The sequence below is a fragment of the Choloepus didactylus genome, chromosome 3 (assembly GCF_015220235.1).
Source record: "Choloepus didactylus isolate mChoDid1 chromosome 3, mChoDid1.pri, whole genome shotgun sequence".
Taxonomy (NCBI): Eukaryota; Metazoa; Chordata; class Mammalia; order Pilosa; family Megalonychidae; genus Choloepus; species Choloepus didactylus.
The window spans coordinates 123,644,377-123,660,620 of NC_051309.1; the positions used below are offsets into that span (position 1 = coordinate 123,644,377).

The following is a 16,244-nucleotide window of genomic DNA, read 5'->3' on the forward strand; positions in this document are numbered from 1 at the left end:
TAATGTGTCATTGCCTAATAATAAATCAAACAGCTTGCATTTTGGAGCAAGGTCCCACATACTGCATCTTCCTTGATAGATACTTTGATATTCTTCCTATTTTCTGAAATTACTTGAGAAAATTTCGAACTTCTAAATTAGCATTGTGCTTTGTGTTTTAACAAAAATTGTAGATGTAATAGGATTTAGACAGTGTTTTAACTATTTTGAAGAAAAGTCTCCTCTGGATGAACTGTTAAATATTTTTCTTTTATTTGAGGGTGTGAATCCCTTACATTCTCCACATATCATGCTCTTCACTATGTTACCGTAGGTTGGAACTGGAAGGGGGTACTAGAGAACTTCAGGTCCATGGCACTTTTATAGGAATCTGCAATCCAGAGTGGTCACATGTCTTAGCCAAAGTCATGTTGGTGACCCTTGTCTTCTGATACCTGGTTAAATACTCCAGGTATTATGATGATCTGCCTCTCTGTCTTTAGATATATACATATATATTATATTTACATTTAATTTTCCAAGTATGTTTATCTAAAATACCAAAAAAGGGGAATTACTGATATATTTAATTACTCCTCTCTACATAATTTGCATATAGACTGAGCATTGATTTTTTTTCCCCCCATTTTATAAAGAAGACACTGAGAGTTTAGGTAACCACCCATGGACCAACAATGATTTTGTTTATAGCCCAAACAGCAATTAATTACGTAACAGAAAGCTGAAAATTAGCATCTATATTGTCTTAATTCTTTTTCAAGTGTTATTCTTGCAAGTATCTTTAGTATGCAGTTTTCCTTTCATAATTGGGAAGATGTGCAGTGCCTAATAATTGAGGGAACTTGGTAAATATAGATTTATAAGCAAATACATTACTCTGTTAACTATAGTACCTATTCATGTGTTACAATTGGAGTCCTCTGGTTATTTCTCCTCTTTAAGTTTTTCTACTCTTAAAACAACGATAGAGAATAAAGGATTTTAAGAGATTAAAATTGCCTTTGGTCCCTTTTGACCTTGCTTGAGGTAGGCAGCAGAGTGAAGTGGTTAAGAACACACCCTGAAGCCAGCTTGTCAAATCCTAGGGTTCAAAGCCCATCTCTTCTACTTTCTACCCATGTAACTACCCCTCATTTTCCTCACCTGTAAAAATAGAATCATAATAATGATGCCTTCCTCATAGGGTTATTGTGAGAATTAATTTAGTTAATCTGTGTAGAGTATTTTGAATGATGCCTGGCAATCATAAGAGCTCAGTGACTTTTTGGTATCATTATTACCAAATTCGGTGATAGTGCATCAGTGACGGCCAGCCTTTAAGGTGCGTGCCCGTTGCTGGCTATTGTTGGCAGAGTGAAGAAAATAACAAAGTCTTTTCATTGATGTAGGATAAGAGAATGCTATTAAGAGTGAAATCTATAAGACATGTGTCTGACTTTTTATCACTTCCTTCTTGGAACTGTGTCACTTTGGGTGCATGAAATTGCATTATTTTACACACAGATGCTTATAGAGCTTTACGCAATTTAATAGTCAGGATATTTAGAGGGTAGACATTGGCTCTCTAGAGATACTAATAGCTATCTTCAGATTAATGGGGAAAAAATGAGAATTTTCAGAAGGTAATTCCAGATGTGGAAAATTCTAAATAGAATACAATAATCATAAAAAAGTATTGTGTTTGCATATGCTTATGCTGTAAGAGTGAAAAAAGAGTCTCAAATGGAGTAGTAGTATACCTTAGTTAAAATGAGGGTGATGTCACACATTTGAAGGTTTGGAGAAACAACTTTAAATGGCTGTTTAAAAAATGTCCGGTGCTCTTGAGCTCTTTTTGGAGAAATTTCAATGCTACACCTAATATTTAGGCAGATCCTTACTATCTGGGCAGCTGCCTCACAAATAAGTAATGAGAAGGACTAATTGGTGATATTTTTATGCATCAGTATAGTTCTCCACTACAATGTATATTTTTGTATCTAATATTTTAAATATTTAAAATGATGCATTTAACTATGCATTTAAATTAATAGACAATTTAAATTTTAATAACATTTTAAAAACTTTACTCGAATAGTAATATCAGGGTACTTCCAGAGGAAATACACCAAAAACTACTGTAAACATCAAGCTTACCTAGAAAATATTAGAAGCACTCTTCTTCAAGCCAGTACAAGAATAAGATTCTTGTTGTTAGTGATAATATTCAACATTGCACACAGCCATAGCCAATGCAATGAAAAGAGAAGAAGAAATAAGAATATGAATGGAAAAACAAAAGACAAAATATTGTTGTACACAAAAGATATGATTACTTATATAATCAATCCAATAGAATCTGCAAGAACATTATTAAAATATTTTTACATTCACGAATTTATTAATAGCCCACTCCCTGCATAGTTCTATACCACGCATTATAGAGTTGTCCTTTCATGGTATTTGGCTCAGATTTTCTTTAGCTTGAAGTTTGAAATGAATTATTCTCTTAAAAATTTAACAGTAGAATAGTCAAAGTCATAAGTTTCATGCCCAAGAAAGGTAGATTGAAATTAAATTTGTAAGGCACAGATTTACATGACCAACTTCAACTACATGTTCACTTCTTTCCAAATCATTGGGAGATATTTTCTGTTAATAATTTTAAAAGGTCACAGAATCATGTTGTGAAAGTACACATTTTTTCACTTGCAAACAGCAGCTTATTAAAATGAATTGTGGATTTTCAGGATTTGCAACACGTTCAAACCATCCATGGCACCTAAAGACACTCATTAACTTTCTAATGTACAAGAGGCTCTCTTGCATGCTGTCTGAGCATAGCTTGGTACAGTCTCTGCCCTTTAACATTTTAAGTTTAAGTGACACATTGACTTGAGAACACCAGTAGCCGAAAACATAAGTAGTAGAAAAAATGTTGACATTAAAATGCAAAACAGAGATATATCTTTTCAGTAGAGAGCAAATAAAGACGTCACTAAATAGAGATAAATACAAGAGCACAGCAAATTCCACTCTGTTTCTGAATGAGAGAGAAATCAATCAAATGTGTTTAATTAATCCAGGAATACTACATGTAGAGATGAAGGCTTCTTGCGAGGTTGTCTAGTCTAGAGTTTAAGAATACTCTACCACTTTCTGTTTGTGTGACCTTGGGCTGTTTGCTTAACTTCTCAATGACTCCATTTCCCCAACTGTAAAATTAAGGATAATAATTGTGAGGAGAAGGAGGAGAAGAAATAAACAGGACTATGATTGAGGAAAATGTCATCTGTTATTTTGTCTAATTGTCCATTGGCTGAGAGACCCTTATTATTTGGGGGTGGGGATGGAGAAACGATTGTAAAGAAGTTTCCTTTTTAATTACTAGCAACCTACAACTTTTTCTTGATATAATATAGGTTAGGATCAAAGAATAGTAAACTGCTCTTGCTACAAACAGCTAGAGAGGAACATGACAATATTTAATAAGCACATACTATATGCCAGCACCATTCTGGCCACTAGAGGATACAACAAAACAGTCTCTGTTTTATTAATTTTTGCTGGTTAAAACAACCAAACTAAAAAACACCTCTTGTGCAATCTTCATCTAATAATTAAAATTTCTATTTTCTGTTGTTTTGCATAACATATTTTTATTCCTGTATATATTTAACAAATTTACTTACATATGATTTAGTAAGGACAGAAGCTACTCTTACACATGAAAAACACATTTTGTAGGCTGAAAATAAAGGATTGCTTACACTCTCTTTCCGCTACTAAACACTGTCTTTTCACTACTCTCCCTACATTCTTCTTGGTATATTTCAAATCTCAACGTATGCATCCACTACCTTACATGAGGAGCAAGCAGCTTCTGGCAAAAGTAACTCATTACATATAATTGTCATAATCTCTCAAATTACTGAGAAGAGGCGTAAAACAGTTTAAATTTCTGTAAACCATTCACCAATTAGTTGTCTGGTTTTATAGTTAGGAGCAGTTTGAGGCCAAGCTAGGCAATCCATCAGCCTGAGATTGCAGCTCAGGCAATAAAAGCTTTCTCAAAGCCTTTACATGATGCAGTTTATAACATCAGGAAGGGGAACCACTATCTATTGACAGATAAAACTCTCATTTTAGATGTTTAAAGGTACTTACATATAAACAACTTGACTCTAGCTTACATGAACTGATAAATTTTCACTTGCCACAGCCAAAGGAAAGATAAGAATTCCTTCAATGCTGATGACAATGCCTTATATAGCATTGGCAATTAGTCTTGTTAAGGCACTTGTCGTTTTAAGTCATCATCATTTGAAAACATAACTATCATCTCAACAGCTATGACAATTGTCATTTGGGGCAGACCTGCTCCAGAAAACAAATCCTTCTTTCTGGATACATTTTTAAGCAAATACATCCAGGAAGGACAATCAGAATATATTTTGCTTAAAACCTGACATTTAAAGGGAGGATAGGGAGTGAGTGGGGGTATACTTAAGTCCTGTTCTGGATGAGGTTTGAGGAATGTCCTGGGTGGAACAACATTCCCCATAAAGTCAACATTCCCTCAGAATGCGATCTTATTTGGAAATAGGGTCTTTGCAGATGTAATTAGTTAAGTTAAGATGAGGCCATGCAGGATTAGGGTGACCCCTAAATGCAACATGACTGCTGTCCTTAAAAGAAGAGAGAAATTAGGATATACACAGACACAGAAGAGATGGCCATGTGGATAGGAGGGAGTGAACGGAGTTACGCTGCCACAAGCCAAGGGAGATCTGGGGCTACCAGAAGCTGAAGGAAGCAAGGAGGGATCTTCCTCTAAGGGCTTTAGAAAGAGTACGATCCTGCCAATACCTTGATTTCAGACTTCTATTTGGGGAGAATAAACTTCTCTTGTTTTAAGTCACACAGTTTGTGGTACTTTCTTATAGCAACTTTAGGAATCTACTACAAGGGGTAACATAATCCCTCAGAATGGTTCAAGTCCAAATTGTAGCTGTGCCTCCAGATCATTTAGGCAGCTCAAACACACATTTTGAAGAAAAGTTTAGTTATAGGTACCTTTACGTAGGTGTGAGGGCGGCCTCTGTCTCAGTAAAGATTTGTCCCACTACAGTTTTCTTGAGTACTGTGAATCAACGAAATCCAAGTGTTCAATTATTGTAACCAACTATTCTGAGTTCTACTTATTACCACTAGATCTCTGTAACAAAAGATTACTTGGATCTACCTTTATAGCCCTGTCTTGACCATAGATATCTATTTTAACTATATATATATATAAATATATATATATATATAAATATATATATTAAATATATATATAATGTTTTAAGTAGCCTTAAATGCGTTGTGAATGTATTTCAAGGTATAAACTATAAATAAATACTCCAAAGGGCATTAAGCCTAATAATGTGACTGAATGGTTCCTGTGTAATGTATGAGAGTTTTGGGATACTTACAGTGACCATATTCATTCTTTGAGGTTATGTCTTTGGCAAGTTGTAGACTTTAATGTGTTAAGAAGCTGCTGAATATTGAACATATCACTTGGGGCTGCTTATTTTAATGAGTCTATTTCCCTTCTTGGTCCCAGCACTGCTTTGGAGCACTACTGCTCTAATTCCGGAGAAGCTTTAAAAAAGCTTGGATAAGGTTAAGTCAGCACAGACAAAAACCCAACCTTATTAAAGGAAGAGTCCTATATTAAGGTTTTCATTGTCCTTAATTGCTCTTCTGCTCAAGCATTACTGAACCTGTTTATATCCCCAGGTCTTGTTCTAATGTCCTAATTTTTATTGGTAGGATATGTGTAATGTGATGTGAAATGAGACCTTGGTTATATTAAAAATTGTTAAAATCGGAAAAGGAGTAAGAAGAGTAAGACTACTCCTTGTAAGTTTCTACTCCTTGTAAGACTACTCCTTGTAAGTTTTCTCAGTCACTCAAGGAGTGAGTCACTCAAGGAGAAAGTACCACAAACTGTGTGACTTAAAACAAGAGAAGTTTATTCTCCCCAAATAGAAGTCTGAAATCAAGGTATTGGCAGGATCGTACTCTTTCTAAAGCCCTTAGAGGAAGATCCCTCCTTGCTTCCTATTTTAGAATCAAAAGAAATGAATCTTTTACTTTAGAAAATTAAGAAAAAAATGCTTGAATTCCAAAGAGTGTGTCTCTGTGCCCTCAGATTGCATGTTTTAATTTTTGAATTAAATGCCCTGTTTAACAAGGGCTAAAATTATTGACATTTCTGAATGAAGCAATAATTTTATTTCATTAAAGATTGAGCCATTCTGGATGTGTGTTTTGGGTAATTAAGAATGCTTTACTAATACCCTATATATTTATTAGCAAAGCCAAGGCTACTGGTTGCAGTTATTGACAGGGCTGTACAAAATGTAGGTTTAGATGAGGGGATCCAAAAGAACAATACGTTGTTTTGATGTTAGATAAGTTTTTAAAGACTTGGAGCAACATTTTGTCCTGAAAGACTATTGGGTAGAAATAACAAAACTATTAGGTAATCATTCATTAAAAAAAAAAATATATATATATATATGTATATAAAAAAAAAAAAAATATATATATATATGTATATATATATATAGGAGTATAAATTACAAAAGAAGAAAGAGTTACTGCTTATTCTGAGTATTTTAATCTTGAGTCAAAATTATTTTATCCTTATTATATTTAAACAATTTCAGAATAATAAAATAATAAAGTAGTACTATGGATTAATTTGAAATAATTATTTCAGTTTTATGGATTTTGTTCTATTGGGGAAAAATAAAAGCACCCTACGGTGATTGGTATTGACCCAATTTTCTCAGTGTCCTGGGGCGCTAGATACAGAATTTGATATTTTTGCCTTAGAGGTGGCACATTTCCACTTGCTTCTAAGTTAGTGGGTCCTTTATGAAGTTACTGAATAACATGTATTTTAAGCACTTAGTACATGCCAAGAAAATTGTTTTTCATATTAAAGATCTGAATTTAGTAATCTCTGTTGTTCAGTAATCTTAAAGTCTAGAAAAATTTCTTTAAGAGAATGTATCAGGATATTAATTTCTACCCAATTTTAATGTTCAAATATTTATTACCTTTAAGTTAAAGATTCATCTCAGGTATTCAGACATTTTAATTATCTCTATAATGAATTTTCAGGGTATAGCATCTGCACAGTTTTTATTCTAATTTTTATCATTAAAATTATTTATTACATAGACTACATAAAGACATTTGCACAGATTATTATAAAATGTTAATTGTTATACTGAAAAAAGATTTAATCCAGGAACAAACTTACCTTTCTTATTGGCAGCTTAAATAAAATGTAGCAGAAAAGTGTGGGCAAAAATAATAATGGGAGAAAACATACCACTTTATTTGTATTTGCCACTCACATAGAAAAAATTATTCTAGAATTTCTTCATTTGCAAGACAAAATTGACTTGACTATTGGAAATTATACACCTGCCTTTTTGTAATTAATCCTTGTTCTTGAAAATCTATTTTGTATTTTTTTCTGTAGCTGTGTTTCAAGTCACTGAATAATATATTTTATTTTTTTTTTATTTTTTTATCATCATTTTATTGAGATATATTCACATACCATGCAGTCATACAAAGCAAATCGTACTTTCAATTGTTTACAGTACCATTATATAGTTGTACATTCATCACCTAAATCAATCCCTGACACCTTCATTAGCACACACACAAAAATAACAGGAATAATAATTAGAGTGAAAAAGAGCAATTGAAGTAAAAAAGAACACTGGGTACCTTTGTCTGTTTGTTTCCTTCCCCTATTTTTCTACACATCCATCCATAAAATAGACAAAGTGGAGTGTGGTCCTTATGGCTTTCCCAATCCCATTGTCACCCCACATAAGCTACATTTTTATACAACTGTCTTTGAGATTCATGGGTTCTGGGTTGTAGTTTGATAGTTTCAGGTATCCACCACCAGCTACCCCAATTCTTTAGAACCTAAAAAGGGTTGTCTAAAGTGTGTGTAAGAGTGCCCACCAGAGTGACCTCTCGGCTCGTTTTGGAATCTCTCTGCCACTGAAGCTTATTTCATTTCCTTTCACATCCCCCTTTTGGTCAAGAAGATGTTCTCCGTCCCACGATGCCAGGTCTACATTCCTCCCCGGGAGTCATATTCCACGTTGCCAGGGAGATTCACTCCCCTGGATGTCTGATCCCACGTAGGGGGGAGGGCAGTGATTTCACCTTTCAAATTGGCTTAGCCAGAGAGAGAGGGCCACATCTGAGCAACAAAGAGGCATTCAGGAGGAGACTCTTAGGCACAAATATAGGGAGGCCTAGCCTCTCCTTTGCAGCAACTGTCTTCCCAAGGGTAAAACTTATGGTAGAGGGCTCAACCCATCAAACCACCAGTCCCCTATGTCTGTGGTCATGTTAGCAACCATGGAGGTGGGGTAGGCGAATACCCCTGCATTCTCCACAGACTCCTCAAGGGGACACTACATCTTTTTTTTTTTCCTTGTTTTTCTTTTTTTTTTTTTTTTTTTTTTAACTTTCCCTTCTTTTTTAAATCAACTGTATGGAAAAAAAAGTTAAAAAGAAAACAAACATACAATAAAAGAACATTTCAAAGAGACCATAACAAGGGAGTAAGAAAAAGACAACTAACCTAAGATAACTGCTTAACTTCCAACATGTTCCTACTTTACCCCAAGAAAGTTACATAATATAGCAACATTTCTGTGAACTTGTTCCTACTATATCCATCAGAAATTAACAGACCGTAGTCATTTCTGGGCATCCCCAGAACATTAAATAGCTTATCTGTTCTTCTTGGATTATTGTTCCCCCTTCCTTAATTGCTCTCTACTGCTAGTTCCCCTACATTCTACATTATAAACCATTTGTTTTACATTTTTAAAAGTTCACATTAGTGGTAGCATATAATATTTCTCTTTTTGTGCCTGGCTTATTTCGCTCAGCATTATGTCTTCAAGGTTCATCCATGTTGTCATATGTTTCACGAGATCGTTCCTTCTTACTGCCGTGTAGTATTCCATCGTGTGTATATACCACATTTTATTTATCCACTCATCTGTTGAAGGACATTTGGGTTGTTTCCATCTCTTGGCAATTGTGAATAATGCTGCTATGAACATTGGCGTGCAGATATCTGTTCGTGTCACTGCTTTCCGATCTTCCGGGTATATACCGAGAAGTGCAATCGCTGGATCGAATGGTAGCTCTATATCTAGTTTTCTAAGGAACTGCCAGACTGACTTCCAGAGTGGCTGAACCATTATACAGTCCCACCAACAATGAATAAGAGTTCCAATTTCTCCACATCCCCTCCAGCATTTGTAGTTTCCTGTTTGTTTAATGGCAGCCATTCTAACCGGTGTTAGATGGTATCTCATTGTGGTCTTAATTTGCATCTCTCTAATAGCTAGTGAAGCTGAACATTTTTTCATGTGTTTCTTGGCCATTTGTATTTCCTCTTCAGAGAACTGTCTTTTCATATCTTTTGCCCATTTTATAATTGGGCTGTCTGTACTATTGTCATTGAGTTGTAGGATTTCTTTGTATATGCAAGATATCAGTCTTTTGTCAGATACATGGTTTCCAAAATTTTTTCCCATTGAGTTGGCTGCCTCTTTACCTTTTTGAGAAATTCCTTTGAGGTGCAGAAACTTCTAAGCTTGAGGAGTTCCCATTTATCTATTTTCTCTTTTGTTGCTTGTGCTTTGGGTGTAAACTCTAGGAATCTTTGGTCCATTTTGAGTTAATTTTTGTGTAGGGGGTGAGGTAGGGGTCCTCTTTCATTCTTTTGGATATGGATACCCAACTCTCCCAGCCCCATTTGTTGAAAAGACCATTATGACTGAGTTCAGTGACTTTGGGGGCCTTATCAAAGATCAGTCGGCCATAGATCTGAGGGTCTATCTCTGAATTCTCAATTCGATTCCATTGATCTATATGTCTATCTTTGTGCCAGTACCATGCTGTTTTGGCAACTGTGGCTTTATAATAAGCTTCAAAGTCAGGGAGTGTAAGTCCTCCCACTTTGTTTTTCTTTTTTAGAGTGTCTTTAGCAATTCGAGGCATCTTCCCTTTCCAAATAAATTTGATAACTAGCTTTTCCAAGTCTGCAAAGTAGGTTGTTGGAATTTTGATTGGGATTGCATTGAATCTGTAGATGAGTTTGGGTAGAATTGACATCTTAATGACATTTAGCCTTCCTATCCATGAACATGGAATATTTTTCCATCTTTTAAGGTCCCCTTCTATTTCTTTTAGTAGAGTTATGTAGTTTTCTTTGTATAGGTCTTTTACATCTTTGGTTAAGTTTATTCCTAGGTACTTGATTTTTTTAGTTGCTATTGAAAATGGTATCTTTTTCTTGAGTGTCTCTTCAGTTTGTTCATTTCTAGCATATAGAAACATTACTGACTTATGTGCATTAACCTTGTATCCCGCTACTTTGCTAAATTTGTTTATTAGCTCTAGTAGCTGTATCATCGATTTCTCAGGGTTTTCTAGATATAAGATCATATCATCTGCAAACAATGACAGTTTTACTTCTTCTTTTCCAATTTGGATGCCTTTTATTTCTTTGTCTTGCCGGATTGCCCTGGCTAGCACTTCCAGCACAATGTTGAATAACAGTGGTGACAGCGGGCATCCTTGTCTTGTTCCTGATCTTAGAGGGAAGGCTTTCAGTCTCTCACCATTGAGTACTATGCTGGCTGTGGGTTTTTCATATATGCTCTTTATCATGTTGAGGAAGTTTCCTTCAATTCCTACCTTTTGAAGTGTTTTTATCAAAAAGGGATGCTGGATTTTGTCAAATGCTTTTTCAGCATCTATTGAGATGATCAATTGATTTTTCCCTTTCGAGTTTTTAATGTGTTGTAATACATTGATTGTTTTTCTTATGTTGAACCATCCTTGCATGCCTGGAATGAACCCCACTTGGTCATGGTGTATGATTTTTTTAATGTGTCTTTGGATTCGATTTGCAAGTATTTTGTTGAGGATTTTTGCATCTATATTCATTAGGGAGATTGGCCGGTAGTTTTCCTTTTTTGTAGCATCTTTGCCTGATTTTGGTATTAGATTGATGTTAGCTTCATAAAATGAGTTAGGTAGTGTTCCATTTTCTTCAATGTTTTGAAAGAGTTTGAGTAAGATTGGTGTCAGTTCTTTCTGGAAAGTTTGGTAGAATTCCCCTGTGAAGCCATCTGGCCCTGGGCATTTATTTGTGGGAAGATTTTTGATGACTGATTGGATCTCTTTGCTTGTGATGGGTTGGTTGAGGTCTTCTATTTCTTCTCTGGTCAGTCTAGGTTGTTCATATGTTTCCAGGAAATTGTCCATTTCTTCTACATTATCCAGTTTGTTGCCATACAGTTGTTCATAATATCCTTTTATAATTTTTTAAATTTCTTCGGGATCTGCAGTTATGTCACCTTTTTCATTCATTATTTTGTTTATATGGGTCTTCTCTCTGTTTGATTTTGTCAGTCTAGCTAGGGGCTTGTCAATCTTGTTGATCTTCTCAAAGAACCAACTTTTGGTGATATTTATCCTCTCTATTGTTTTTTTGTTCTCTATGTCATTTATTTCTGCTTTAATCCTTGTTATTTCTTTTCTTGTACTTGGTTTAGGATTGGTTTGCTGTTCATTTTCTAGCTTCTTCAGTTGATCCATTAGTTCTTTGATTTTGGCTCTTTCTTCCTTTTTAATATATGCGTTTAGTGCTATAAATTTCCCCCTTAGCACTGCTTTTGCTGCATCCCATAGGTTTTGGTATGTTGTGTTCTCATTTTCATTCGTCTCTATATATTTAGCAATTTCTCTTGCTATTTCTTCTTTAACCCACTGATTGTTTAGGAGTGTGTTGTTTAACCTCCAGGTATTTGTGAATTTTCTAAGTCTCTGATGGTTATTGACTTCTAATTGTATTCCATTGTGGTCAGAGAATGTGCTTTGAATAATTTCAATCTTTTTAAATTTATTGAGGCTTGTTTTATGTCCCAGCATATGATCTATTCTGGAGAAAGTTCTGTGAGCACTAGAAAAGTATGTGTATCCTGGTGATTTGGGATGTAATGTCCTGTATATGTCTGTTAAATCTAATTCATTTATCAGATTGTTTAGGTTTTCAATTTCCTTATTGGTCTTCTGTCTGGTTGATCTATCTATAGGAGAGAGTGATGTGTTGAAGTCTCCCACAATTATTGTGGAAACATCAATTGCTTCCTTTAGTTTTGCCAGTGTTTCTCTCATGTATTTTGTGGCACCTTGATTGGGTGCATAGACATTTACGATTGTTATTTCTTCTTTCTGAATTGCCCCTTTTATTAGTATGTAGTGGCCTTCTTTGTCTCTCAAAACATCCCTGCATTTGAAGTCTATTTTATCTGAGATTAATATTGCTACACCTGCTTTCTTTTGGCTGTAGCTTGCATGAAATATTTTTTTCCATCCTTACACTTTCAGTTTCTTTGTGTCCCTGTGTCTAAGATGAGTCTCTTGTATGCAACATATTGATGGTTCATTTTTTTTTGATTCATTCTGCGAATCTATATCTTTTAATTGGGGAGTTTAATCCATTTACATTCAACGTTAAAACCGTGAAGGCATTTCTTGAATCGGCCATCTTATCCTTTGGTTTATGTTTCCCATATTTTTCCCTCTCTCTATTAATATCCTTTATTGTACCCATACCGAATCTCTTTAGTACTGAACCTTTCTCCAAGTCTCTCTGTCCTTTCTTTGTTTCTCTGTCTGTAGGGCTCCCTTGAGTATCTCCAGTAGGGCAGGTCTCTTGTTAGCAAATTCTCTCAGCATTTGTTTGTCTGTGAAAAATTTAAGCTCTCCCTCAAATTTGAAGGAGAGCTTTGCTGGATAAAGTATTCTTGGTAGGAAATTTTTCTCACTCAGAATTTTAAATATATCGTGCCACTGCCTTCTCGCCTCCATGGTGGCTGCTGAGTAGTCACTACTTAGTCTTATGCTGTTTCCTTTGTATGTGGTGAATTGCTTTTCTCTTGCTGCTTTCAGAACTTGCTCCTTCTCTTCTGTGTTTGACAGTGTGATCAGTATATGTCCCCGAGTGGGCTTATTTGGATTTATTCTATTTGGAGTTTGCTGAGCATTTATGATTTGTGTATTTATGTTGTTTAGAAGATTTGGGAAATTTTCCCCAACAATTTCTTTGAATACTCTTCCTAGACCTTTACCCTTTTCTTCCCCTTCTGGGACACCAATGAGTCTTATATTTGGACATTTCATATTATTTATCATATCCCTGAGGTCCATTTCGAGTTTTTCAATTTTTTTCCCCATTCTTTCTTTTATGCTTTCATTTTCCATTCTGTCATCTTCCAGGTCACTGATTCGTTGTTCAACTTCCTCTAGTCTTGTACTATGAGTGTCCAGAATCTTTTTAATTTGGTCAACAGTTTCTTTAATTTCCATAAGATCATCCATTTTTTTTATTTAGTCTTGCAATGTCTTCTTTATGCTCTTCTAGAGTCTTCTTGATTTCCTTTATATCCCGTACTATGGTCTCATTGTTCATGTTTAGTTCTTTGAGTAGCTGCTCTAGGTGCTGTGTCTCTTCTGGTCTTTTGATTTGGGTGCTTGGGCTTGGGTTATCCATATCGTCTGTTTTTTTCATATGCTTTATAATTTTCTGTTGTTTTTGGCCTCGTGGCATTTGCTGAACTTGATAGGGTTCTTTTAGGGTTTGTAGACCTATTGAAGTCCTTATCTCTAATTTATCAGATCTACAGCTTCGTGGAGTACACTTTCTCTAACTAACCAGTAGGTGGCATCCATGAGCCACCTGTTCTCCACAAGCCAGTTCTCCCCTGCTTAGCCTTTTTGGTGAGTGGGGGAGTGAGTCTTGTGGGGTCCAATTGGTGTACCAAGCTTGCGTGTGTAGTTGGTGGTGCCTGCCCTGTATGTGGGGCGTGTTTCTGGGCAGTTGGGGAGGGGGTGTGGCCCTAACAATCAAATCTCCCTGATAATCCTAGAGTTTTAAAGCTGCTGCATTAGTCTAATCCTTCAGTTCAGTCCTGCCACAGTTTGTCTCTGCCACTGACCCACAAGTCCTTGGTATTGGCGTATAGCTCCTGAGACTTGCAAGTGGGCCCCTCTTCCAGGCTGTGCACCCTGGGTCCTCTGTTGAGGGATGACTGTGCTATGTCACAGGTGAGTGCCGTCCCCCCAGGACAGTTCTGGGCTGCTGGGCTGTGTAGGGAGGCTCCCAGTCTGCTCAAATGATGGCTGAATGGGGCTTTGTTAATTCACACTGCTCCACCTTCCCAACTCTGGGACAATCAGCTGAGGTTGCAGGGAAGGCTAATGTCCACGCCCAGTTTTGTGGTGTGTGCCTGTTATTTGAAGCACTTCCGTCACACTGGGTTGTCTGGGGCAGCTCTGGGCTATGGGGCTGGCGATGGGCAGGAGTGTTTCCTGTCCACCAGGATGGTGGCTGTGAGCGGACACCCCCGTTTTCTTGGGAAGTTGTGGTGTTTAGTGAATTTTCTCAGCCACTGGATTATTGCCTTTTGTCTCAGAGCTCTCTTAGTTTTGCTCTTGGCTTGACTTGCCCAAATTGCAATTCTTTGAAGCTTTCTGTATTGGGCTTCTTAGAGTAATTGTTTTAGAAAAAGAAAAAAGGATTAAAAAAAAAAAAAAAAAAAAAAAGGGCCCTCCTCAGAGATCTAATGGGTTATTGAAATGCTAAGAGACAAAGCAACCAGGGCCATTAAGGAAAGGTCCACAGGGCAGAGAGATCAGCTTTTCTTCGGGATTTGCATATGCGCCTCAAGGCCTGAGCTCCGCCCTTCCCCTTTCTGTGTTCACCAGAACTCCAAAAATCCTCTGGTTTTATTTTGGAGTTTTTCATGTTTTTTTTTTTTTTTTTTTCCTATGCCTGTCTCCTCTCTGCTGGGCTGGCAGCTCTCAGATTCTCTGGTGTCTGGTCTCAGTCTATCTATGGTTGGAGTATGGATCAGTAGAATGAGTTTCCGATAAGGGCTGCCACTGCAGTTCTCCCTTCTCCTTCCCGGAGCTGACAGCCCCTCCTCCCATGGGACTGAGCCTGGCAGGGAGGGGCGCGGGTCCCCTGGCCGCAAAAACTTACAGATTTCTCTGATCTCAGCAGTTCAACATTTTCATGAGTGTTGTATGAAGTATGCCCAAAGACAGATTGCTCTGTGGTGTCCAGTCCACGCAGTTCCTGGCTTTCTACCTACTTTCCTGGAGGAGTAACTAAAACTTACAGCTCACCAGTCTGCCATCTTGCCCCGCCTCTGAATAATATATTTTAACTATAATAATATTATATTATGATTTTCATAGTTTTAGTCCTGCGATATTCTTTGTGACACTCTTCAGATTTCCTAGAAAATATTTTTAAACAAATAGAAGTTGTATAAGGTATATTGTGGTAAAGATGTTTATAGCAATTGGGATTAGTTCAATTGAAAATAAGGGGAAAAAAAACTCACTTCATGCTTGGTTAAATTAAAAAAAAAAGGACTTTATTAGCTTTCAAAAATAGAGGGGGAGAGTGAGCTCTAGGCCTGCGGCCTTCCCTGCCACCAATTGCTCATTCGTAACCAAAGACTCCGATTCATTCTTTCTTTTTTACCATTATTTCTACATTGCCAGCTTCTTTCTAAGGCTGGCTTCCCTCATGGGTCTAAGATGGCTGCCTGAAGGAAGTGGCTCCACACTCTTTCTTCTAAAGGTTCAGAAAAAAGGGAGCATGTCTGGCTCGAATATTTCCTAAAGAAAATCCTGAATTTGACAGATTAGGCTCACTTAATTCTCTTGCCCAAATGTGAATCAGTCATTGTATTCTCGAGAATGGAATGCATTGATTGGCTTAAGCCTTCTGGTGTCAGGCCTCCAACTAGATGATGAGTTCTACTTCTTTGGAATTATAAGAACTTTGTGGGAAAGCATAGATATCCTAATGAAATACCAGGGTACTTTCAAGAAAGAGGAAGAATTCTGGCTAGTTATCAATACATATCTTGTGTACTCCATTTTAGAAATTCATTTCTCCATTTTTAAAATTTCATTTGTTTTCAAATCCAAGGACATAGACAATATATCCAGTCATAGCTTATCAGCTGCTTTAATTGGTTATGTGTTTTTGTAAATTTAAACATGGAGATAGATGTTTTCAGCATGATAGACTTATGTGAGGGTCAATAAAGCAGCACCAGCCA

The 16,244-nt window shown here is 36.5% G+C and overlaps 1 protein-coding gene across 27 annotated transcripts in view; it reads left to right on the top strand.

Moving 5' to 3' along the window:
- Positions 1 to 16,244, top strand: part of ANK2 (ankyrin 2) — a 739,617-nt gene that overhangs the window by 567,797 nt on the left and 155,576 nt on the right. The window lies entirely within an intron of this gene.